At 37.2% G+C, this 27,078-nt stretch overlaps 1 pseudogene; it reads left to right on the forward strand.

Moving 5' to 3' along the window:
* The first annotated feature begins 896 nt into the window (after nucleotides 1-896).
* Nucleotides 897-2,680, forward strand: LOC122424408 (annotated as a pseudogene).
* The last annotated feature ends 24,398 nt before the right edge of the window (nucleotides 2,681-27,078 follow it).

Genomic DNA, 27,078 nt, shown 5'->3' on the forward strand with positions numbered 1-27,078 from the left:
GTAAAGAACTCAGTGGGATTTTCTGTCTGAGTGGTTCCATTGAAGGTGGTACCATTTAATGAGATGGGAAACAACTCTTTATTGTGGATAATTAAAATGTTTTATTATATATACTAAATTGATATCCAACTACTGATGTCCAAAATTGGAGATATAGCATACCATAATTTGATAATATGTGTAGAGGTTGGGGCTGAGACAACAATGATTGGCATCAATATTTATTGGTCAGGAAATGGGGAGCATCCTGGTAACGACCCTCCGAAAGACATTTCAGTGAGTCCTTTGACAGTCCAGGGCAGAGTTTCAGGTATTCTCACTGAATGTGTGAATTAGCTTATGTGGTTCTCAAGTATGTAAGCTTTATAACGCTATAAGTGATGTATCTTTCCATAGAATTTCCTTCCTATCTTTACTCATTCTTTCATTTTTCCTTTAAAACTCAGCAAAACTGTTGCTTCCTCTAGGAAGCCTTTTCTGATTCCAGTTTACCTGATATATTCCTACACTGTGATCCCTAGCATCCTATGAATATTCTTAAAATGGCACGCATTATACTAATATGGAATTTTTCATCCTGTCATATATTAATAAAGGCAGAGAACTATGCCTTGTTCAACTTGGTAGTCACAATATCTATGACACATTGAACACAAATAAATTCTTACACATTCTTCTAATTGAATAAATAAAATATTAAACTTATAATGTATATAAAAGTTTTCCTCCTTTTCTTTGTAGGTAAGCAGCTTCTAATAAGTGAAGAAGTCTGTTTCTGTACAGACTAGATGGAACCAGGAAGCAATATAACTTATTTTATCCTCCTGGGCCTCATATAGAACCCAAAGGGGCAGAAAGTCCTTCCTGTTCTGTTCTTGTTTTTCTACATTTTAACTATGGTTGGCAACATTCTCATTGTACTGACTGTAATTGTCAGTAAGACCCTGAACTCACCTATGTATTTCTTTCTTGCTAGTTTATCATTTTTAGACCTAATTTATTCCTCTTCTATCTCCCCCAGGTTGATTTCAGATTTGTTCTTTGAGAAAAATACCATATCCTTTATTTATTTTTTTTAATTTTATTTTTTAATTTTTATTTTTTTTTATTAGTTGGAGGCTAATTACTTCACAACATTTCAGTGGGTTTTGTCATACATTGATATGAATCAGCCATAGATTTACACGTATTCCCCATCCCGATCCCCCCTCCCACCTCCCTCTCCACCCAGTTCCTCTGGGTCTTCCCAGTGCACCAGGCCCGAGCACTTGTCTCATACATCCCACCTGGGCTGGTGATCTGTTTCACCATAGATAATATACATGCTGTTCTTTCGAAACTCTGTGGGAGAAGGTGAGGGTGGGATGGGATACCATATCCTTTAAATCCTGCATGACTCAGCTTTTTGTAGGGCACTTTTTTTGTGGATCAGAGATCATCCCTCTGTTGGTGATGGCCTATGACCGCTATGTGGCCATCTGTAAGCCCCTGCATTGTTTGGTGATCATGAGGCAGAGGGTGTGTGTTGTTCTGCTGGTGGTGTCCTGGGTTGGAGGTTTCCTGCACTCAGTAATTCAACTTAGCACTGTTTATGGGCTCCCATTCTGTGGCCCCAAAGTCACTGGTCACTATATGTGTGACATGTACCCCCTATTGGAACTGTCTGTACTGACATCTTTGTCATTGGCATCTTAGTGCTGGCCTGTCCAGGAAGCATTAAACAAGAGCCTTCCTGTGTGCTGTTTTGGATCTGTCAGGAACCCTCTGGCCCTTATTAATTCCTGAATATTCAGGAATTAAGAGGAGAGGCACGCCTTTCCTGGGGCTGAGGAATCCAGGCATTTCTCATTAGGGTGATAAGTACCCTCTTCCTTTTTATGAACCATATGGTAAAAGGTGATTGTTTGCAACTCTCTCTTTGATAGGGATCGCTTTATGTTTTGTAAATCTGGAATTTTAATCTTTATCTTTGCTGAGAATAACTACCTTATATATGCCCACACCTTGTTGATTAAAACAACTTTGCTCCATCAGACCCTGGGTCCCCGTGTCTGTCTTTCTATTCTTTCTGTCTTTCTCTATCTCTCTATTTCTGGCTAATTCCTTGGAGCGCGGAGGCCCACTGAGCTCACTTTCTTGCCCGGGCTTCTAAGACCCTCTGGAGAAGGCGCACTGTGCCTTCACCCACTCCAGAGGGCGCCTGGTGCCTACTTGCAGCAGCGCGAGCCCTAATAGGACTCTATTGGCTTTCCGCATAAACCAGGGGATATCAGCCTCTTTCTCTCTCTTACTTTCTCATCGTCGACTCCGCACCACCAGGTTCCGGTCCATTAAAGGACCAACACTGGCCAATGGAGGACTGATGTGCATTATAGTGTTTCTGCTCTTACTCATCTCCTACTGACTCATCCTGCACTCTCTGAAGAACCTGAGTCAGGAAGGGAGGCAGAAAACCCTCCAGACCCGTGGTTCCCACATCACTGTGGTTGTCTGCTTCTTTGTTCCCTATATTTTCATGTATGCAAGACCTGCTAAGACCTTCCCTATTGACAAATCATTGAGTGTGTTTTATACAGTCATAACCCCCATGCTTAACCTATTAATCTATAGCCTAAGAAATTCTGAGTTGACTAATGCTATGAAGAAGCTCTGGAGAAGAAAAAGGCAGATCAAGTTTTAAATAAGTGCATTATCCTTCATGAAGTTACAAATTAAGCAATAGGGCTGATCTCTTTCGAATGTGAATATCTTCATAAATGCAACTTTTCCTTTTTTCCTCAAGATATTAAGATGATTATAATAAAGGATGAACTCTAAGTTTGTTCTATTGATAACAATTCCCTGCTATAAAGTGAACATAACATCAGGTTTAACATTACAGGTTTAAACTACAGGTTTAACTACAGGTTTAAATGGATGAATGCATTTACAGTAAGGTGTCAATAACTAACATGCAACACATTAGCTAATGAAATTAGTGTAGAGTTATCCTAATTTTAAATTAACTTTGTATTTACTTTTGTTACTTTCTCATTGTTAGTTTGATTTTATCTCAGAATCTTGTCTGTTTATTGTTTTTAGTGTATTACTTAAAATATTTAATGCTATGTAGACCTTCTTTGTTCAATTTCATTTGTCTTACACATGAAAAATTTATTATAATATTTTAACTGTTCAATTAAAGATTGAATGTATGATGGGATAATAATAAATACTAAAAATAAAATACATACAAAATGAAATCTTACAGAATAAACTTCCTCCCTATTTCATAACTGGGTCTCCAATTTGTCCAGATGAAAATATAGAACAAGTGTATTTTTATGTATCTATGTTTATGCCTTTGTGAATAACTTTCCTATTTTACTACCTACTGTCCTGAAGATCTTTACATACCAGTCTCTAGAGCTCTAACTCATTCTAGTTTCCTCATACTGTTTAACTTCTTTATAAAGATGCACTAGAATTTAGGCATCCAATCCTCTTTATGTTTTTTTCTGCCCTTTTCTTGGGTAAATGATTCTGCAATGAAGTCCTTTTGAAATTTTATTATTAGCAGACCTGTGATCCTCACATCACTATGGTTATTTTCTTTGATATCTATATTTTCATATAGGTAAGACATGCTAAAATCTTCCCCCTGACTAATCCATTTACTAATTAAGAGTGTTTTAAAGTTATAACATCAATGTCAGCCCGTGAATCTTTAATCTGTGGAATTTACATATGAAAAATGCTATGAAGAAAAGATACACAACAAACATCATATTTTGTTGTAAATAAGTGCATCACACACCATGAACATAGGCATTGGACATTAGGGTGCATTTTTCTGGAATTCAGAAGCCATAAATCTAATGCTAATTTCCCTTTCTTCAAATAATTTATGATAATTCTAGTTAAATAATGACCTAAATAGCTGTGCTATTAATATTATTTTCCATCCCTGCTAAAATGTAAAGTCTATAATTACTTATTTTACCTAGATAGGTGTAATGCCTGTATAGCAGAAAGGCAATCTATGTAATGATTTAGTAAGGACATTTCTATATAGTCACACATTATTAATCATTTTATGTATTTATTTTACTTTTTTTCAGAGAGTGTCATTTTTAGTTAGTCTTGGCTTTAATTATTTTTCTTGTACTATTTAAAATATTTAAATATATGAGCTATCTTCTTGAATTTCAACTGCATTATATTTCAGTTTAATATTTCTACTTTTTTAAGGTAAACTTTAAATGTAATAGATAATTATAAAAATTATAAATAATAAAAATGAAAGCCATGCATAATGGGACAAGTTGTAGAATGCATTTATTTCTCAGAGTTTTCTCCAGTCGTTATCTTCAGAGGTGATCACTAAATCTGTTTCTTTATTTTTCAAAAGTCTTTAAAGTAAAATAAGTTAAAATGTAAATAAGAAAAACACTCTAAGTGTAAAATTAAAATAAATTTACAATTAAATTAAAACAGTTTAAAATAATTTAGTCACAAATAATCAGGGAGAGTTAATAAGGTTTAGGGAGATTACCTTAGGAAGATTTTTCTATATTTAGAGTATGAGAATTGAGCATAATGAGTCTTTCATTTAGCAAGTCATCTTTTATACACATGCTTACATTTCCTGTCTGTGTCACTCATCTCATAGATAGCTGCTGTTCTTTGTCTAAGACCTCTAAAGTGCTTGCTGACCCTTGTTGTATGAATATATATATATATATATATATATATAATCTTTCAGGAACTGCATGATTCAAGTCTTTGTTGAACATTTTTGATTCTACCAAGATCATTCTGCCCACTGTGGTTACCAATAGCAATATGTGGCTATCTGCAAAAGCCTATTTTATGAAACCATTGTGAGTTACGGGAATGTGGCTTCCTCTTTTGAGTGGCATGAACTAAAAGGTTTGTCCTTGCAACTATTTTGACCCTCTTTGTAGTGTGGCTGGCTGTCTGTAGATTGATGTTATAGACCATTTATGTGAGACTTTCACCCTTTGTTGAAACTTGACTTCATGGAAACATATATCCTTTGTCTTGTTGCAATATTAGATTCATTTGTTTGTTAATTTGTTCTTTACCTTGATGCTATCCTTCATGCATCTTGTGATACAGACCTATAGCTTGGAACAGAGATGCAAATCCCTCTCCACCTGTGTTCTTCACATCATTTTGGTCATCTTAACCTTTGTTTTATGAAAATTTTTATATTTGCACCCAGTCACCATCTTCTCCATTGATAAAGCTCTGATTATGCTTTATATTAGGGAAAACTCCCTTTTAAAATTTCTAAAATCTACATCTGATACAAAGAGCCTACTCACTGGAAAAGGCCCTGATGTTAGGAAAGATTGAAGGAAGGAGGAGAAAGGGATGACAGAGGATAAGATGGTTGGATAGCATCACTGACTGAGTGGACAAACTCTGCGAAATAGTGAAGGACAGGGAAGCATGGTGTGCTGCAGTCCATGGGCTCACAAAGGGTTGGACACAACTAAGTGACTGAACAACAAAAAAGTCTACACACTCAAATTTAGAGGTGAAAAATGTTCTGAGGAAATTCTGAAGTAATAAGATGACTTTACAACACAAATTGACTTTGCTCTTTCAATGGAGAAGAGAAAAGAAGATACTTTCTATGGTGCAGGGTCAAATGAACACTTTATCAAAAGTATGTTGATGTTGATAAAGAGACACTGAGGAAAAGTGCAGGGAGGCAATGATTTTCCATTAAAACAAAAACAATTTAGATTTTCCTACTGTACAATTAGTTATCAAACTTTAATCTACTGTCAGAATTAGGGTCTTTGTAAATGCATATTCTCAGGACACAGCTCTAGAGTTTCTAACTTAGTAGTTTTGTTATTGTATTGATGTATAGATATTAACACTATGTATATCCTCTAAGATGTAAATAAGCAGTTTCATCAAACTACTTTGGTTAATTGATGTTGTGGTTTCTTTTCCTGTATGCTTAAAAGAAAAAAAAATTGAAATTATTAAATGTGTCTATTTGGAATTTGAATGACTGGTTAATAAGAGTCTTCTACCCTTAGAATGGAGAAAGTCATCTCCTTAATAAATTGAAAGTAAAATAATCTTCTTTACTTTTTAACTAAAAGTTTGATCAAGTTTTGTATAAAGTATTAACTATATGTATACTTTCTTAGCCTCTAGATGTAAAGGCAATTGTGACAACTCATTTAAATAATGTGTCCTTTTTCTACACTTGTCTCTTAATTACTTGTCTCTTCATTAGTCTGAAATTTTTGAGGCTAGAGATGATGTTTTAATCAGATTCATATTATGATCTCCAAAAGAACCAGAGCATACTAAACATAATGCCTACTGACTGAAAGAACAAGCAAATTATCTTAAGATTTCAGGAAGTCTCTAGCAATAATTCAAGTATAGGGAATTGTGTCCTGAGTTCTGAAATAAGACATACATAAGGGTACATGAAACAAAGAGAGAATGTAACCAAATATTTTCCTCTTGGGACTCACTCAGGGCACTGAGGGTCAGAAAATACTTGTCATATTCTTGCTACATTGTGACAATGTTGGCCAACATGCTCATTTTCCTGATTGTGGTGTTCAGCCCAACACTGGCTGCCCCTATGTACTTTTTTTCTTGGCTACTTCTCATTTATGGATGCTGTTTATTCTACCACAGTCACCAAAACATGATTATAGACTTATTGTGTGAAAAGAAAACCACTTCCATCCAAGTTTACATGACTCGGCTTTTTATAGGACACTTATGTGGTGGTGCTGAGATTTTACACCTGGTGGTCATGGCCTATGACCACTACGTGGGCATCTACAAACCCTTGCATTATTTGACAATCGTGAATCAGCAGTTGTGTATTCTGCTATTGCTGTCAGCCTGGATTGGTGGATTTTCACGTGGTGTATTTCATCCTCTCCTGTTTACAACCTTCCCTTCTGTGTCCCAATGTCACTGACCACTTCAGGTGTGACATACTCACTTTGTTCAAACTTGCCTTCACTGGCATCCGTGTTTTTGCCCTCACAGTGCTGACCAATGATGGGACAGTTGGTGTGGTCCTCTTTACACTCTTACTTGTCTCCTATGTGGGCATTCTGTGCTCCCTAAAGAATCTTATTCAGGATGGGAGGCAGAAAGCTTGTCCACCAGTGGCTCCCACATCACTCTGCTGGTTCTCTCCTTTGTGCCCTGGTTCTTATCTATGTGAGACCTCCCTCCACCTTAAAATGAAGTTGCTCAGTCGTGCCCCCTGTTCGCAACCCCATGGACTGTAGCCTGGCAGGCACTTCTGTCCATGGGATTTTCCAGGCAAGAATACTGGAGTGGGTTGCCATTTCCTTCCACCGTACTCACTGATAATTTCTTGACCATGTTTTATACCATTATCACCCCTAAGCTGAATCTTTTAATCTGTGCTGTAAGAAATGGTGAGATGAAAAGTGCCATGAGAAAACTCTGGACCAGAAAAAGAAAATGAGACAGCAGGGATACATATGATCCATCTTCAAGAAAGGGTTATTCTTTCCAGGAAAGTCTTGTGTGATATTTTCAGTGTATTAAGTTTCTACTCAGCATAGTGCCTTGGGCATGAGGAAAACATTTATTATGTAAATGCTTCCAATTGAAAGGTTGTTGCTGAACGATAAGACACAGGATTCTTGGCCTCCGGAGGAGACGAATTCAATCCGGGGCCAGAGACGAAGCTGGATCGCTCTGAGCTTTTGTGTAATAAAGTTTTATTAAAGTATAAAGGAGATAGAGAAAGCTTCTGACATAGGCATCAGGGGGGGGGGTGGAAAGAGTACCCCCATCCTAGTCTTTAGCTGTAAGTTATACAGTCACTCACAGTCTGCTAATGAAAAGAAAGGAATATCTTAGAATTTAGAATGGCACCAGATAATTCATCCCTGGCCATAAAATGATTGACTTGAATCTTATAGAAGGGCAGATTACCAACAAATAGTTTCATTTACATAGATTAGGAAACAATATCTGAGTAAGTAGGTTAGGCCCTTTGGCGGAACCAGCTTGAAGATAGAGGCTGGGGTACATTAACATAGCTTAAGACAACATTTCCATAAGAAAAAGAAATGTATTGGTTAACTCAAGGTTTGAGAGTAGTTAGCTTCAGGTGAAACCAGGTGTCGTGGCAACACAGCATTTTAAGAGACACCTGCTTTTTAAATTTGTATAGAGAAGAAAAAATATATATCACTGGTTTCTTTTTTCCTCCGTTTGGAGACCCTTGGCCTTCCTGCCTGTTACCCTCTCACAATGAAAAAAATGCATCCATATCTACAAGATTTTCATGATTTTCTAGTGCAAAGTATATATTTTGTTTGAAATACATTTTTAAGATTGCTGTATTTTTCTTATGAAAATGTGCATAGTTTCAGATATAAAATGTCACTATTAATGTTATAAATTCATGTTCTATATAATGAGTTAAACTATATTTAATACTATGGATTTATTTTAGGTAGTGGGATATTTTCTCTCTCAAATAATGTAATATTTTAAGAAATAGAACTGATTATGAATTTTAAAGAATCATATTATTAATATGTCATAAAAATGTTAACTGTTCTCCACACACAGATAGGCCATATTAATATTTGGCTATGTGTGTGTCTCCTTCAGAATTTTCCACAGTTTATTGTGATCCACACAGTCAAAGGCTTTGGCATAGTCAATAAAGCAGAAATAGATGTTTTTCTGGAACTCTCTTGCTTTTTTGATAATCCAGTGGATGTTGGCTATTTGATCTCTGGTTCCTCTGCCTTTTCTAAGACCAGCTTGAACATCTGGAAGTTCACAGTTCACGTATTGCTGAAGCTTGGCTTGGAGAATTTTGAGCATTAATTTACTAGCAACAAAGTTCCGTCTAGTCAAGGCTATAGTTTTTTCAGTAGTCATGTATGGATGTGAGAGTTGGACTATAAAGAAAGCTGAGCGCCAAAGAATTGATGCTTTTGAACTGTGGTGTTGGAGAAGACTCTTGAGAGTCCCTTGGACTGTGAGGAGATCCAACCAGTCCATCCTAAAGGAGATCAGTCCTGGGTGTTCATTGGAAGGAATGATGTTGAAGCTGAAACTCCAATATTTTGGCCACCTGATGCGAAGAGCTGATTCTTTTGAAAACACTCTGATGCTGGGAAAGATTGAGGGCAGGAGGAGAAGGGGACGACAGAGGATGAGATGGTTGAATGGCATCGCTGACTCAATGGACATGGGTTTGGGTAGACTCCGGGAGTCGGTGATGGACAGGGAGGACTGGCGTGCTGCAGTTCATGGGGTCACAAAATGTCAGACACGACTGAGCGACTGAACTGAACTATGTATGTGTCTTATTTTTGTACCTGCAAGATACTTTGCAAATATTATTTTTATTATTTTGCTTAGCATTTAAATGTCAAAAAAGAATGGTGTTTCAGAATTATAAATACTGAAGGAGGCAAAAGTTATCAAAGTAACTTAATGAATATGTTGTAAATGATGTAAATTAACCAAATCTTACTTATTTTCCCAATTGAATTATCTCCTCAAGTGGATCAGGTTTGTTTGGAGTTACATTTTCATAAAGATCATCCATTAATCTTCCGGATAGTTGAGAATATCTGGTAATACCTCTCATATTTTTCAATATTCCCATCTCTGTGTTTGTGTATAGTGTTTCATAGCCTTCCATAGAGACCTAGGCACTGCCTTTCATGTGTAAATTAAGCATAAACCATAATCCATGAGCTTCAGTCATGAACTGCAGAGTTTAATAGCAGATATTTTGGGTGATGGAATTTTTAAGAAAGATGCTGACAATATATATCATTCTTATCTCTCTTGTTAATAAGTACTAGGAAATAAAGAGGCCAGAACATATTGCTTTATTTCACAGAGACATGATTCATACAAACCTCTCTCTCTCTGAATGAGGCTTAAAATAAAACATTATGCTGCCTGCTTTATTCAGTCTGGATTCACGAGCAGTTCAGGTTGTGAGGTGGTGGGTGCTTTTCGCTAGCAAATCACACTGTATGAGAAAACTCATATCTTGATTTTAATTCCTATTACATGGGGATTTCTTATATTATCTCAAAGGCTTCTCAAACATGGTACTACTTATCAAATAATACCAAGTATTTGAGCATTTATTCCTCTGTTGTAGATGTTTCTATAGACTGAAAGTTCATAACTTAATTCTTTTTTAATGTGGTCATATTTGGAGGTGGGCCCTTTGGAAATGACTGGGTAACTTAGATAAGTTTCAAATTTATGTAGTTTTTCCAAGCAATGAGATAAACTTTTGGCTAATGATCTATGTTTATTGGTCTGTAATCTCCCTGAAGTTAGATAAAAGTTACATAACTGTCTTTGTGCACTCAGTTTATTGCACAATGTAGAGAATACCAATTTTACTCTATAGACTTTGTCAATTACTTTAATTCTTAATCTATTGAAGTGAAAATTTTTACTGAATATGATTAACTCATTCTACATTATATATATATGGGCTTCCCTGATGGCTCATATGGTAAAGATCTGCCTGCAATTCAGGAGACCCAGATTTGATCCACTGGAGAAAGGAATGGCTACCTGCTCCATTATTCTTGCCTAGAGAATTGCATGGACAGAAGAGCCTGGAGAGTTCCGGTCCATGGTGTTACAGAGTCATACACAACTGAGTAACACACACACACACACACACACACACACACACACCCAGTTTTCTTAAACTATTTCCTTCATTGACATGCTGCTCATGGTGACCACATTCTCTGGAGCCAATCCAGAGATATGTGTAACTCATTTCTCTTCTTACTAATGCAAGCATACTTGAACATGGTGAGCAAGTGTGATTCTATGTAAGAATATGTCTGAATTGAAATTCAGTTAAATTTATTTTCAATATAATTTCAAATATAGGTATATATTGACTTTAGTAGATAATTATAATAGACCTCATATTAGATGGCAACCTAAACTTGTCATGATACTTTAGTTGTAAAAGAGTAATTTAGAGATAAGTATCCTGGCTTTTTATTTTGAGTTTGCAAATGGCATTCTGATTCCTTGTCTTATGTTTCCTTGTTAATAATTGTGTCTGTCAATGCTTATATTTTCTATTTCATAAGGATATTATAATATTAAGTTTAAATGACTGAAATAAAAGCACTCTAGTATTTCTGAATATACTTGAAGAATAGAATTATTTTCAACCATGTTAATCTAATTCCAGAAATGATGCAAGTATAACCAATTTGAAAAAGTACTGCACCCTTTACCTTGTGTGAAGTGCAAATATTATGATAGTGTTTATATAATCACTTAATGTACATGTGAAAATGATATCTACAAGTTATAATTCGCATGAATGATAGATCAATTAAAAAACAAAATATAATAATGAGAAATAATTTAAATCTAATAGTTACCCACCTAAATGATTAACTTTTACAATAGATAATATCTAGGCTCCATATTAAGCCTGTTTGTTATCAAATACCAACATTCATAAATGATTAATGGATTTTGTTCTCATCATGGTGTTTTGTCTTCATGTAAACCTAAGGGGTAGATCAAAATTAAAGATGAGTGCTATAAAAGTTGTCCTCTGAAGTTCAGCTGTGGACTGTGTGCTTAGTCACTCAGCCATCTCTGACTCTTTGTGATTTCATGGACTGGGGCCGCCAGGCTCCTCTGTCCATGGGATTCTCCAGGAAAGACTACTGGGGTGGGTTGCCATGCCCTCCTCTAGAGGATCTTCCCAACCCAGTGATCGAACCCAGGTTTCCCACAATGCAGGAGGATTCTTTACCTTCTGAACCTCCAGGCAAGCCTTCAGTTAAGTTACCTGAAATAATTCATTTGTTGAGAAGATTTGCTAATAATGGTGAATACCCCTGGGATCCAATTAATTATAGTTGAAGAACTTCACAGTATTTGCCTACAAACAGGAGATGTGGTAGAACTTTTAATGTTCCAGAGAAAGTTCCTATGCAAAGGTGCCATCTATGAATCAACAATGACAGTTATTGTAGATGAGCTGGTTGACATTTCTAAGCTTACAACTTTACTTCTCTCTTGGTGAACTAACAGCTTCCTGGGGCCCTGACTGTGAATCTTTGTCAGACATGAGCATAGGTGAGATATTTTTTTCCAGAAAATCATAATCATAGATTCTCAGGTTTAAATTGATCTTGAAAATTATATAACCGTGCTCATTCACACCAATATTAGATTTAAACTGCTTCTTTCAGCATGTAAAACTTCTAGGTAGACTCAAGTGCAATACTACCAATGTAGAAGCAAAAATATTTTGTTTTTTAAATGATGTATATTTAAATTATAACAATAAAACAATTATAATTAAATTAGAATAATTTTACAATTCAAGTTCACTACAAAATTTCCCCAAGTTAATAATACAGTGTAAGAATTTTCCTATGATGTTGCATTAATTTTAAGAAAATTAAAAACTGCTACACATTAATACATGCATTAAATTTGAACCTTCACTTCTAACTGTGGGAAGAAAAACATTGTCAATAAATAACTTTCTAAGCAGGCAGTTAAGGGAAATATATAAATCCTTGGCAATACACCCTACCTGGTAACTCTTGGTACTTATGTACAAGAATACATACGCTATTCAGGTGTGTTTCCTCACTGTGCCTGATGGGTTTCAGGCCCTGTAGACACCATGCCAGGCACAGTGAGGAAACACACCTGAATAGCTGTGCTGGCCAGTCTGCTCATTGTCATCACCATCTCCCTCAGTCCTGCACTTTCTGCTCACATATACTTCTTTCTCACTTACTTGGCCTTAACAGATGCTTTTTACTCATCTGTCGTTACACCCAAAATGATCATTCATCTGTTGTATCAAAGAAGAATCGCTTCCTGGAGTGACTCCTTGAAGCAGATCTTTTTGGCGCACTTCCTAGGAGGCTCAGACATCATAGTCCTCACTGTCATGGTCTATGACCACTATGTGGGCATCTATAAGCCTCTGCACTACATGACCATCATGCAAAAGGGGCTCTGTCAACTCTTGGTGGTGGTGGCTTGGACTGGAGGAATCCTACCTGCCACTGTGTAAATTCTCTTCACGGTTGACTTGACTTTCTGTGGTTTCAATGTCATTGATCACTTCACGTGTGATTTCTTCTCACTCTTGGAAATTGCCTGCAGTGACACTTACAAGATTGGAATGGTGGTGGCAACCAACAGTGAGACCACGTGCTTGCTCATTTTTTTCCTGCTCATCTCCTACATAGTCATTCTGAGCTCCCTGAAATTCTAAAGGAAGATGCAAAGCCCTCTCTACATGTGGCTCCCACTCTCCAGTAATGGTGCTCTATTTTGTCCCTTGTATATTCTGCTACACAATTCCTGTGACCAGTTACCCTCGGAACAAGTTGGTAGCTGTGTTCTTTACAATCCTCATTCCTATGTTAGATCCTATCATTTACATAGTGAGAAACACGGAAGTGAAAAATGCTGTTAGGATTTTGTTGAAGAGAAGAGTAACTTAATTTGTACAAGATGTCAAGTAAGTAATCACTTACACACATAGGGAAAATTGTTCCTGTTGTAAATTGTGAAAGAAAATTTAAAAATTTTGCAGATCACTGACAGAAGAAAACAATGTCCTAAGCATTAACATTTTTTGAATATTTAACAATGACTACACATTTAGGTGAGGGACAGGGAAGACTGGCAAACTGCAGTCCATTGGGTTACTAAGAGTCGGATACGACTAGGTGACTGAACAACATCAAGGCATTTACCATGCATTTTGATAACTTCAGTGTACTTTACCAAGGCTTCAATGTTCATATCCATGGGTTCAGAATAGACAATGGAAAGGATAACAATTATACTCTACTTGATGACTGCAGACTAAATTTTTTCTCTAGAGTGTTACTGTTGCTCTATTCAGTTCTTCATATTGTTACTTGTATGAAATAGGCTTTTCCATAGTACCATAATTTTAGAATTTCTTTTATTTTTGCTTAGCCTGTGCTTAAACAAATCAGGGATAGAAATTCTTAGTTAGAAATGTTGAGAAAGAACAATAGAGTGGAGATATCCAAAATTTTCTTTTTCTTTTTTTGCTCTACAATTTTATGCAATGCATAAAGTGAGAAACTCACAAAAAAAGAAGGGAATAATTTATGATCAATGTCGAATTCTTTTTGTGACACAAAAATTAAGCCAGAATCTTTGAAATTACTCCTCATTTATACTAATTTTCATAAATATCTTTATGGCTCACAGTTTTTCTTGAATATTAAAGAATTTTTTTTCCATACCAAGACTTGAGTCATTTGAACCTAGAAGGGTAAACATACTCTATCAAATTTCAAAAGAAAGTCATATGGTTAGAGCCCAAAGCTATTGTTCTGTAGGTCTGATACATATATTTGCATTACATGAGCCATTTATTATCTACCAGACACATTCATTTCAGTTGATTTATCCATGTACTAAACCGGTGTTTTCATTATCATTATTCCCATTTGATAGAGAAGCAAATTGAAGCCACAAGTGTTTTATTAACTTACTGAACTTACATCAACTTCAGTTGAGTTCAGTTGCTCAGTCGTGTTCAACTCTTTGTGACCTCAAGGACTGCAACACACCAGGCTTCCCTGTCCATCACCAGCTCCCGGAGTTTACTCAAACTCATGTCCATCTCATCTTTGATGCCATCCAACTATCTCATCCTCTGTTGTACTCTTCTCCTCCTGCCTTCAATCTTTCCCAGCATCAGGGTCTTTTCTGATGAGTCAGTTCTTCACATCAGATGGCCATAGTGCTGGAGTTTCAGATTCAACATCAGTCCTTCCAATGAATATTCAGGACTGATTTATTTTAGGAAGGACTGGATGAATCTCTTTGCAGTCCAACAGACTCTCAAGTCTTCTCCAACACCACAGTTCAAAAACATCAATTCCTCAGTGCTCAGCTTTCTTTATAGTCCAACTCTCACATCCATACTTCTCCCATAAAGGGTGTCAGGAGTCATTACATTGAAAGTACTTTCCTTTCAAAAGTTGCAGCTGCAAACTTCTAATCCAGGCCTTAAAAAAAAAAAAAAATCAGTCTTTCTTTCAGATGAAACACAATTGTCTGTGGTATGTTTAGGTGTATAGACAAGAAAATTATCTGCAATTTTAATGATTCACTTTGTCCTTCAGGAAGATGGTGTTAAATTTGTTGTAGCCTTATTTCACATATAGCACTATAAATTGGTAGTATGGTGTTAGATATTTTTTTTCTTTTTTTGTGTGGTAAAAGTAAAAATCCCTCTAAGGTTTTTTCTCATTAATGAAAACAAGTACTAATGTAGTTTCTCATAAAATAAGAATGGTTAAAGTGAACTTTTATAAAGTGGTGGATACCTGCAGTGCTCCTCTACCCATGTGGAGAATACCAAGTCATCCTACATTACTACATAACTCATAAACCAAAACTCCTCTGACTATGACACTCACTCATGTTACTTCTCACAAATAACACTTTTTTAAACTCAGTGATCAACTGGAACTGCTCCTGCTGCTGCTGTTTAGTTGCTAAGTCATGTCTGACTCTTTTGTGATGTACCCCACCAGGATGGACTGTACCCCACCAGACTCCTCTGTCCATGGGTTTTCCCAGGCAAGAATGCTAGAGTGGGTTGTCATTTCCTTCTCTAGGGGATCTTCCTGATCTCAGGATTAAACCCACATCTCCTGCTTGGCAGGTGGATTTTTCACCACTGAGCTGCCTGGGAAGCCGTCAGCTGTAGCTATTTCTTCCATAATTTGAACATACAGTAATGCCTGAGCATGGTATTGGGGTGACAGTGTTTACTAAGTTGTGCATGACTGTCTCATATTCATTCACAGAACATTTTCTCATAAAGTCTAGGTCTGAAAGATTGTATAATTAGCCCTTATTCTATTAAAATGATCAAGTTAGCAATTGCTAGTGAGAATGAAACATTTCAACAGAATCTAGACCAAATGATACATGATTCATTTTACCTTATTAGAGAAGAGGGGAGGGTAATCCAGAGATAAGGATAGGAAAATTATTGAGTAACTGTAATTTCTACTCTAAGACTGAACAGAGGATCTGAAAAGAGAAATAGGCCAATGCTTGTGTCTTAGGGGCTATACCATAGGCTCAGTAGAGGAGTGACATTAATGAGGCAGATCTGATAAATTTTCAATTGCAAACTTGAAAGATGTAAGAACAGAAGAAAGGCAAGGCAGCCTGGCATTTTCAGTGGACAGAGTCTTTCTGGTTTGGGAGGAACTTTACAACTCATTTAGATGTTCCTTTGCACTCATCATCAAGAATCTCTCCCAATGGCCAACCGCCACCTGATTATCTCGGATTCTTAAAAAAATATACATATATGGGGAAGTAAATATGTTTCTCCTAAAAATTAATGACATAAATAATGTTTTGGTCTGTTGTGTAGGAATATTTTGGTTTAATTTGGATTTTAATGCCGTAAAAATATTAGGTTTTAACTAAGGGAAACAAGCTCTTATTTTATTAATAAAATAGCTCTATTATTAGAGGCAATTAAAAGGAGAGTGAAGAAGTTGGCTTAAACCTCAACATTCAGAAAACTAAGATCATGGCATCTGGTCCCATTACTTCATGGGAAATAGATGGGGAAACAGTGTAAGCAGTGTCAGACTTTATTTTTGGGGGCTCCAAAACCACTGCAGATGATGACTGCAGCCATGAAATTAAAAGACGCTTACTCATTGGAAGGAAAGTTATGACCAACCTAGATAGCATATTAAAAAGCAGAGACATTACTTTGCCAACAAAAGTCCATCTAGTCAAGGCTATGGTTTTTCCAGTGGTCATGTATGGATATGAGAGTTAGACTATAAAGAAAGCTGAGCACCGAAAAATTTATGCTTTTGAACTGTGTTGTTGGAGAAGACTCTTGAGCGTCCCTTGGACTGCAAGGAGATCCAACCAGTCCTTCCTAAAGGAGATCAGTCCTGGGTGTTCAATGGAAGGACTGATGCTGAAGCTGAAACTCCAATACTTTGGCCACCTGATGCGAAGAGTTGACTCATTGGAAAAGACCCTGATGCTGGAAGGGATTGGGGGCAGGAGGAAAAGGGGACAACAGAGGATGAGATGGCTGGATAGCATCAATGACTCAATGGACATGGGTTTGAGTAAACTCTGGGGGTTTGTGATAGACAGGGAGGCCTGGCATGCTGTGATTCATGGGGTCACAAAGGGTCAGACACGACTGAGCGACTGAACTGAACTGACTGATGAGGTGTATATTTTGATAGGTTCTTTACATACTTTAACTCTATTCATGAAGCAACAAGTGTTATTGGAGAGGTTTTTACACCATTTATACAAGCAGAAAGTGAGACTTAGTGAGTCAAGCAACCATATCAGGTCTCTTAGACTCTGCTCCCTCTACTCAACTCATTTCATGATTCCTGATGTGAAAGTACCAAAACACAGATGAGATCATTGGCCACTTCTGAAGATTATCACTGAGGCATTCTCCTCTTATTTGATGGGAAGGTCACTTTCTTCCCTTCATCTCTCTGTTTATCTTCATTTCTCAGGTTACTTGCACTCTCTTGATCCCTCTTGTGTCAAGGCAACATGATCCAACAATGTCTTTTCTGCAGGTATGTTTCTCTTCATGGGCATCATAAAAAGTGGGATGCCATAGGCTCAAAAGTAAAAGTCAAATGGTCAAGTTTCAAAGGAGCTGACACTGGGTGAAAGAGAGGTTTAGAGAAAAACTGAGGAACTCAATCATTGAAGAGACTGATATTCTATTTGGGCATGAGGGTAGTACCTTGAAGAGCTAAATAGGTGCCATTTACTTAGGATTTTATTTGCTGGTATTTCATAGTGTTAACACATATTTAGGAAAAAAATGGGTGCATGGTGAATTCAGTTTAAGTAATTTTGACATCTTTATTTTTTTTAAATACACTGTTTCAGTGCCTACGGTGGACAGAGTTATGGAAGCTGTATTTTTCCATGGAATTACCTTCCCATCTTTCCTGTTCTTTCACGTGTTCCTTTGAAACTCAGCTAAAGTGTTGGTGTACAACATTGAATAATACAAACAAAGGTTGTTTTTATCTGGAACTTAAATCCCAGTGGGGAATAGATGGATAATAATCAAGTAAAAAACTAAGCAAAAATATAATTTTGTTAATAATGGGTAAGATGAAAAACATTTTATTAGAAGTTGATGCAAGAGAGAAGAATTGGATAGAGATCTGTGTAGTTGTTTGTAGCACAAGTAGAATTTCACTTTGGTCCTAGTTTAAATAACATTATGTCCTTTGTTTTCTAAAATAAGTACATTATTTTAAAATGTGTGTTTGAAATTGGGGGTGGGTTATCTCTCCTAATAGGCAAAAATAGTTCCTTGGGGAAATAAATATTTCTTACTAGTTTTATATATTATTATATATGAGATGTACTATGTATGAGATATACACATAACCCAAATAAAGAGGCAATATATTTGTGGTATTACTACATTGGCTGTCAGGTTCTTTACCACTAATGCCACCTGGGAAACCCCATGTGATATTACTATTTTTGAGGGGCAGATAATTAAGGGAAGACAATATCTAAGGAACACTTTTAAGGGGCAACAGTGAACAAAGATTCATGAATACTGGCCTAGATCATGTCTAAATAGTTAGGTAAGACCATGGAGTAACTAGAATGTTAGTAACAGTCATCCAAGCCCAGAAGCTGGCCCATCACCTGTGACAACCATATTTAGTAAAATCCAGAGGCTCCTCTTCTCAGGAGACTTCCTAGATTTTGTACACAACTGCATTAATGAAACAGTTGTAATCTGTGACAGGTTTTCTACCACTGAAGCTAGTAAAAGAAGGCTGACTATATTTCCAATCATTTCTAAATTGAAAGCATGTCATTTGAGAGTACTAACTGTTATGCAGTGATAAAGAATTTAATTCTTATTTTCTCTGGCTGAGACTAATTTTCAAATCCATTATAATCTAAGTCCTGAACTTAGATGTGACACAATGTTAACAATAATCTTAGATGTAAAAAATAACAGATTAGATGATACAAGAATTTAGTCCTGTTGCTAGCTAGGTGGCCAGTAACAAGTTCTATATGACTTTTCTTCATCTATATTATCAAGTGGATGAATCATTGCATGGCCATTCTTCTGCTGAGGAAGAGAGCTTAGCTGTGGAGAAGCTAACTGGGTGGTTAATATCATAAGCTGGCTTTGTGTTTGTGGAGAATCAGCTTGGCCTCGCTCCGATGAGCTCTGCCTTTCGAAAAAGGGGATCATTGCAGGGTTTGATGGCAATTCATCCAATTAGTGCCCCAGTCAGCAAAGACACAGCCTCAAAGGGATGCAGTTGAAATGATCCATGTCTATACATTTTGAAATCCTGTGCCATTTAAAATGACACTCGACTTCTAAACCCGGGTCTGTTACCCAAAGAGAAGGATCAAGAATGATTTTCTTCTAAGGTGTGACCTGGAAACTGTTTATAAATGTTATAGCTATGTGACTGACATGGTTCCATCATTTTATAAACAGTTTAGCTGGCTGTTTTTACTATTAGATGAACTTTGAATTCCTCTGCCATCCACAAGTGTGTTTTCCATATAAATTCGTACATACATAGATCGTCTGTTTTAAATTTTTCTTTAAAATCATTAGAAACTGTGGTCCTATCAAATTAACTCCCATTAAGTGACTGGATAACTTGCTCCAAGTGTGGCCTTGATTTACTTGTTTAATGATGAATGAGTGACTGAATTTGCTCAGTTGTATCGGACTCTTTGTGACCCCATGGACGAAGCCTACCAGGCTCCTCTGTCCATGGGTTTCTCCAGGCAAGAGTACTGGAGTGGGTTGCCATTTCCTTCTCCATCATTGATTAATGATGGGATTTGCTCAGTTGAGACTCTAGTGTTTCATGATTTCTAGGTCTTTTGTGGGCTTCCCAGCTGACACTAGAGTTAAAGAACCCTTCTGCCATTGCAGGAGACTTAAGAGATGCAGTTTCAATCCGTTGGTCCGGAAGATCCCCTGGAGAAGGGCATGGCAATCCACTCCAGTATTCTTGCCTGGAGAATCCCGTGGACAGAGGGACCTGGCAGGCTATGGTCCATAGGGTCACACAGAGTCAGACACGACTAAATCGACTTACCACAGCACAGCAACGTTTTTTGTAGAGAAAACTTCTGGTAATTACACCCTGCATGCTTGCTTGCTAAGTCCCCTCAGTTGTGTCCGACTCTTTGCAACCCTGTGGACTGTAGCCCATCAGGATCCTTGGTCCACGGGATTCTCCAGGTGAGAATACTGGAGTGGGTTGCCATGCCCTCCTCCAGGGCATCTTCCCAACCTGGGGATTGAACCTACACCTCTTTTGTCTCCTGCATTGGCAAACTTTTTTTTTTTTTTTTTACCACTAGCACCCAAGTACATCCTAAAGTACAAAGTACAAAGTGAAGTCACTCAGTCGTGTCAGACTCTGCGATCCCATGGACTGTAGCCTACCAGGCTCCTCCGTCCATGGAATTTTCCAGGCAAGAGTACTGGAGTGTGTTGCCATTTCCTTCTCCAGGGAATCTTCCCGTCCCAGGGATTGAGCACAGGTCTTCTGCATTGCGGGCAGATGCTTTACCGTCTGATCCACCAGGGAAGCCTAAGTACACCCTAGATGGGGTCAAACCTTTGGTTACCCCAATAGGATCCTAGAGAATTTACCTACACAGTCTCTGCCTTTGCCGACTGGGACCGCAGTGAGCTGGGTTTAAGGGTCACAACAATGCCATGAGCTTGAGTTTTTGAGGTGATTTTAACAACTTATTTGAGTATTAAATATGGTCTTGTTAATTTGAACTACTATTTTGAAATCATTGAAATTCTTGAATCAATTATACACAGCCACGATTAAATTACTTTTAAAATGTATGAACAGTTCACCCCGTTTTTTCTATAAACAGATTGTAGCCTCAGGATTAAGAGACTTGAGCTATCAACTTTTAAGCTGATTTACTTTAATCTCTTTCAGCAGGTTATCAAAACTATCAAAAGTGTCTACCTTTCTGCCTCTATCCAGATCAAGAGATTAACAAACAAAAGAGTGTGTTTATATTTCAGAGATGTGACTTAGATAAAGATGAAACAGGAGTAGCTGGTATGTATAGGATGGTGGTTTAGTGGTGCTTTAGTCGATAGTGTCCAACTCTTGAGATCCCATGGACTGTAGTCTGTCAGGCTCCTCCGTCCATGGGATTCTCCAGGCAAGAATACTGGAGTGGGTTGTCATTTCCTTCTCCAGGGGATCTTCCCAACCCAGGAATCAAACCCAGGTCTCCTGCACTGCAGGCAGATGATTTACCAACTGAGCTATGAGGGAAGCCCCATGTATGAGATAGTTTTAGTCCACTTTTAGGTTTCCTGCATTTATGAAATTTCCTTGTGAGTCTGTGTATATGTGTTACATTTATATTTCTACTTTCCTCTTGTACACATTTACTTTTTCTAGTAATTGTCTTTGATGAAGACTTTATGTTTTTGTTTTTTTTCTATTTTGGTCAGTTAATGATTCTGGTTATTTAATGAAACTGTTAAGTTGGAGTATGCACATGTATGTAATCACACACATCTATTTGTGAGCAGCTCTGCCCACAGGAGTGGAGCTGATAGTCTGCTTAGGGAGAGGGTGGTAAAATCAAGAAAGGCCATTCAAGGATTAAGACCCCTCCTTCTGGAAGCATGCCAAGGAAGCATTAGTTTTTGTATCTACAAAGATAGCAATTTCATTTCAGAGTGATACTGCAGATCATTCCATCTCCACTCATCTTTCAAGGAAAATACAGTGAGCTGGGAAGACTTACCACCAGCAATAACCCTCTTAAAGTCCTTCAGTGGAGACAGTGTCTACTGATGATGCCTGTGCTTGGGGCACAGGTTTTCGGAGGAACACAGAGCGCTGTTTCTCCTTAAAAATGATAATCCAAATCACTGCCGTCACCTTCCTGTTATTCAGGATTTTATTGAATAAATCATTCAGCTCCATGATAAATTCAGTCACAAGAAATATGTATCAACTGCAAATTGGTGTCTTGCATTCAAATCAAGTCTTTTTCAATTGCCAACTCTAGAGTGACAAGCAAATTAATTTTTTGCTATAACTAGGCCAGAAAACGTGTATCATTGTAGTTAATTGTGAGGTTTAAGTGGGAAAACAAATAGATGGCTGGTGAGAAGCTGCTGTATAACAGAGGGAGACCAGCCTGGCACTCCGTGATGGTGGTGGGATGCGGGGAGGGGAGGGAGGCTCCAGAGGGAAGGGATATATGCATAATTATGGCTGGTTCATATTACTGTATGGCAGAAACAAACACAGCATTGCAAATCATTTTTCCTCCAATTAAAAAATAAATTATTGTTTTCTGTCAAACATCAACATGAACCAGCCATAGGTGTACAAATGTCCCCTTCTCTCTGGAAATTCCCTCCCGTCTCCTTCCCCATCCCACCCCTCTAGGTTGATACAGAGCTCCATTTGAGTTCCCTGAGACATATAGCAAGAGTCTTTAAAGCAATTATCCTTCAAGTAAAATTTAAATTAAAAATAAATGAGAAAACATGTATAGAATATTAGTAAAATGTCTGATACATAGTGTGTACTAAACAATTTATTAGTAGCTTATGTTGGATTTATGTATAGATTTGTATCCCTATATAGACATTACATTCATCTCATCTATCTGGAGACAAATAACATAGTTTTATTATTTATGCCATCAATAAAATTCTATGAATGAAGGATTGAATGGATGCAAATTGAAATAAGATGATTTTTTACCTTACAATTTGGTTACTATGTATACAATAATGACAATATTGGTTAGGCTGTGGGAAAATTACTCTTTAGTACACTACTTTTGGGAATAAAAGATGCTTCAGAATTTTGACAACAAAGCTACAGAATCTATCAAATTTAAACATGTGCATATTTTGTGTTTATTTCTCTTGATGATGACATAGATTTCTCCAAGAGAAATAAATAAAAGATATCTGTAAGTAATGGCCATTGTTGCATTATGTGTAAGGCAGAATACTAGAAATAAAATAAATTTCAAGCAAAAATGCCCTGATTAAAGGAATTGTGTTGTAAACATAAAAGGGAATAATAGGTAGCAATTAAAATGAAGAAAACTTAATAAATTATGACAAAAAGTGACCACACAACCTTTAATTAAAATTTCAAGAATATTGTAATATTTTATGTGCTTCCACACAGAGGAAAACCTGTAAATGACAGTACATAGATCTACACACAAAAGCACATCTGAAGAGTGTGCACTAACTTGTTAATAAAGTGTCTGAGGGCTTATGATTGGGAGAGGTCCTTTGACTTTAAACTTTCTTTTACTCTGTGTAAACTAGTTCCACAGGCCTTGTTACTATAAAACTCTAATTGGAAAACATAAGCAGAACACTCTTGCAAGAAGACCTTTTTTGAGCTACCAGGTATAGTAATGAACATAAAAACATGAATTTAAAAATGGGATCTAGTTAAACAAAAAAGCCTTTTCACATAAAAGGAAACTGTAAACAAAACAAAGACAGCTCTCAGAATGGAAGAAAATATTTCCAAACTAACTAATCACTAAGGAATCTATCTCCAAAATAAGCAAATAGCTCATATAGTTCAATGTCAAAATAAATAAACAACCCAGTCAACAAATGGGTTCAATTCAGTCGCTCAGTCCTGTCTGACTCTCCAACCCCATGGATGGCAGCACACCAGGCCTCCCTGTCTGTCACCAACTGCTGGACCTTGCTTAAACTCATGTCCATCAAGTCAGTGATGCCATCCAACCATCTCATCCTCTGTCGTCCCCTTCTTTTCCTGCCTTCAACCTTTCCCAGCATCAAGGTCTTTTCCAAGGAGTCAGCTCTTCGCATCAGGTGGCCAAAGTATTGGACTTTCAGCTTCAACATCAGTCCTTCCAATGAATATTCAGGACTGATTTCCTTTAGGATGGACTGGTTGGATCTCCTTGCCATCCAAGGGACTCTCAAGAGTCTTCAACACCACAGTTCAAAAGCATCAGCTCTTTGATGCCCAGCCTTCTTTATAGTCCAGCTCTCAGGTCCATACCTGACTGCTGGAAAAACAATAGCTTTGACTAGACAGACCTTTGTCAGCAAAGTCACGTCTCTGCTTTTTAATATGCTGTCTAGGTTGGGCATAGCTTTTCTTCCAAGGAGCAAGCATCTTTTAATTTGATGGCTACAGTCACCATCTGCAGTGATTTTGGAGGCCCCCAATATAAAGTCTGCCGCTGTTTCCATTGTTTCCCCATCTATTTGCCATGAATTGATGGGACTGAATGCCATGATCTTTGTTTTTTGAATGTTGAGTTCTAAGCCATCTTTTTCAGTCTCCTCTTTCACTTTCATCAAGAGGCTCTTTAATTCTTCTTGTCTTTCTGCCATAAGTGTGGTCTCATCTGTGTATCTGAGGTTATTGATATTTCTCCTGGCAATCTTGACTCCAGCTTGCGCTTCATCCAGCCCAGTATTTCTCATGATGTACTCTGCATATGAGCTAAATAAGAAGGATGACAATACACAGCCTTGACATACTCCTTTTCCTATTTGGAACCAGTCTGTGGTTCCATGTCCGGTTCTAACCATTGTTTCTTGACCTGCATACAGATTTCTCTGGATGCAGTTAAGGTGGTCTGGTATTTCCATCTCTTGAAGAATTCTCCACAGTTTTATTTGTGATCCACACAGTCAAAGCCATCAGATTTGAGCTGAGTGGGGAGTCTCAGCAAATGAGTGAAAAGTCTAAATAGAAACTGACCCAAAGAAGACAGACCAATGGCCAGAAAGCACATGAAAATATGCTTAACATCACTAGTTATTAGAGAAGCACTGCAATGAGGTATCACCTAACACCAATCAGAATGTCTGTTATCAAAAACTCTACAAACAATAAATGCAGGATAGGGTGTGCAGAAAAGGGAACCATCCTGCTCTGCTGGTGGCAATGCCAATTGATACAATCAATATGGAGAGCATTATGGAGATTCCTTAAAAAACTAAGAATAGAACTACCATACAACCAAGCAATCTCACTCCTGGGCATATATCCAGAGAAAATATTAATTTGAAAAAATGCATGCAACCCAATGGGTATTGCAGCAATATTTACAAGATCCAGGATATGAAAGCAACCTAAATATCCTTCAACAGAGGAATGGGTAAAGAAGAAGTGGTACATATATACAATGAACTATTACTAATCCATCAAAAGAACAAAATAATGCCAATTATGGCAACATGTATGGACCTAGAGATTGTCAAACTGAGTGAAGTAAGAAAAATAGAGAAAAAAAAATACCGTGTATTGTTTAAATGCAGAATCTTAAAAAAGACTACAAATGAACTTGTCTACAAAACAGACATAGAGTTACAGATGTAGACAATAAACTTATAGTTATTGGGGGGAGAGTTGAGGGAAGGATAAATTGGACAATTGGACTCATATACACTATGGTATATAAATTATATACTTTTTTTAATTTTACTGAATTAATTGTACTGATCTAATTTTTACCTAATTTTACTCTCTGTGTTTCCAGTGTCAGCTACTTTTTATTCTTTGTCCCTCAGCTAAAGCACCACATTTTGGGGAAGTCCTTCTTGGTTACATTCTCCATAGTAGAATCATCCCTCATATTCCTGTACCCTATTTGTTAGAAGCATTTAAGACTACAATCAGGTTTTTTTTAATATATATATAAATTATTTTTATAATTATAAATTATAATTTTTTAAATTATCTCATTCTTTGTTATCTGACTCTGTTCTAGAAATATAAGTATTAGTAAATGCAGGGAGGAACATTTAAAGGTTGTTCCCCTGTTTTATTAATTGCTGTGTCCTTACTCACAGCATGGCCTTCCTAGGTGGCGTTAGCATTAAATAGCCCACCTGGCAGTGCAGGAAACATATGAGAGGCTTTTGATCCTGGATCCAGAAGACGCCCTGAGAAAGGGCATGGCAACCCATTCCAGTATTCTTGCCTGGAGAATCCTATGGACTGAAGAGCCAGACAGGCTACAGGCTGCAGGGTCGCAAAGAGTCAGACACAAATTGAAGCGACTTAGCACAACACACACATATTCTCAGAGCATGAAACATGGCATGAAACAGGTACCCTGAATTAAAAAAAAAAAAAAAGTGGATATCAGTTATCATATGTAAATAAGTGATATAATCTTTGTATATTTAGCAAAACATGAAGGCAAAATTAATTGATTATTAAATCAAAGGAAAGAAAAACTTGCTACAGCAAGTGAGGAAATACTTGATAAACTGGTCAGCATTGGTATAGAATGATTGAGGATGAATATTGTTCTTGACTGTCAATAAACTCAACATGGTTCTAAAGATATTTTATCTCCTTCTACAGCTTTCTGATTCTAATTCTGTGGTGTGGTTTAATCAGATCTTTACATAAATATGCACTCAGATTTTAGTGGAAAATCCCAGTGAATTTAATTAAGCAAGAATCAGTTTTGGACACATTCCAGTTCTAATATCCTTTAACTGTTGCATGACTCAGCTATTTACAGAGCATTTCTTTGTGGTGGATCAGAGATTGCCATTTTGTTGGTCATGGCCTATGGCTGTGTGGCCATCTGTAAGCCCTAGCATTACTTGGTCATCATGAGGCAGAGGGTGTGTGTTGTACTTCTGGTGGTGTCCTGTGTTGGAGGTTTTCTGCACTCAGTAATTCAACTTAGCACTGTTTATGGGCTCCCGTTCTGTGGCCCCAATGTCATTGATCACTACATGTGTGACATGTGCCCCTTATTGGAACTGTCTGTACTGACACCTATGCCATTGGCATCTTAGTTGTGGCCAGTGGAGGACTGATCTGCTTTATCATCTTTCTGCTCTTACTCATCTCCTATGGAGTCATCCTGCACTCTCTGAAGAACCTGAGGCAGGAAGGG

The sequence above is a fragment of the Cervus canadensis genome, chromosome 22 (genome assembly GCF_019320065.1).
Source record: "Cervus canadensis isolate Bull #8, Minnesota chromosome 22, ASM1932006v1, whole genome shotgun sequence".
NCBI lineage: Eukaryota > Metazoa > Chordata > Mammalia > Artiodactyla > Cervidae > Cervus > Cervus canadensis.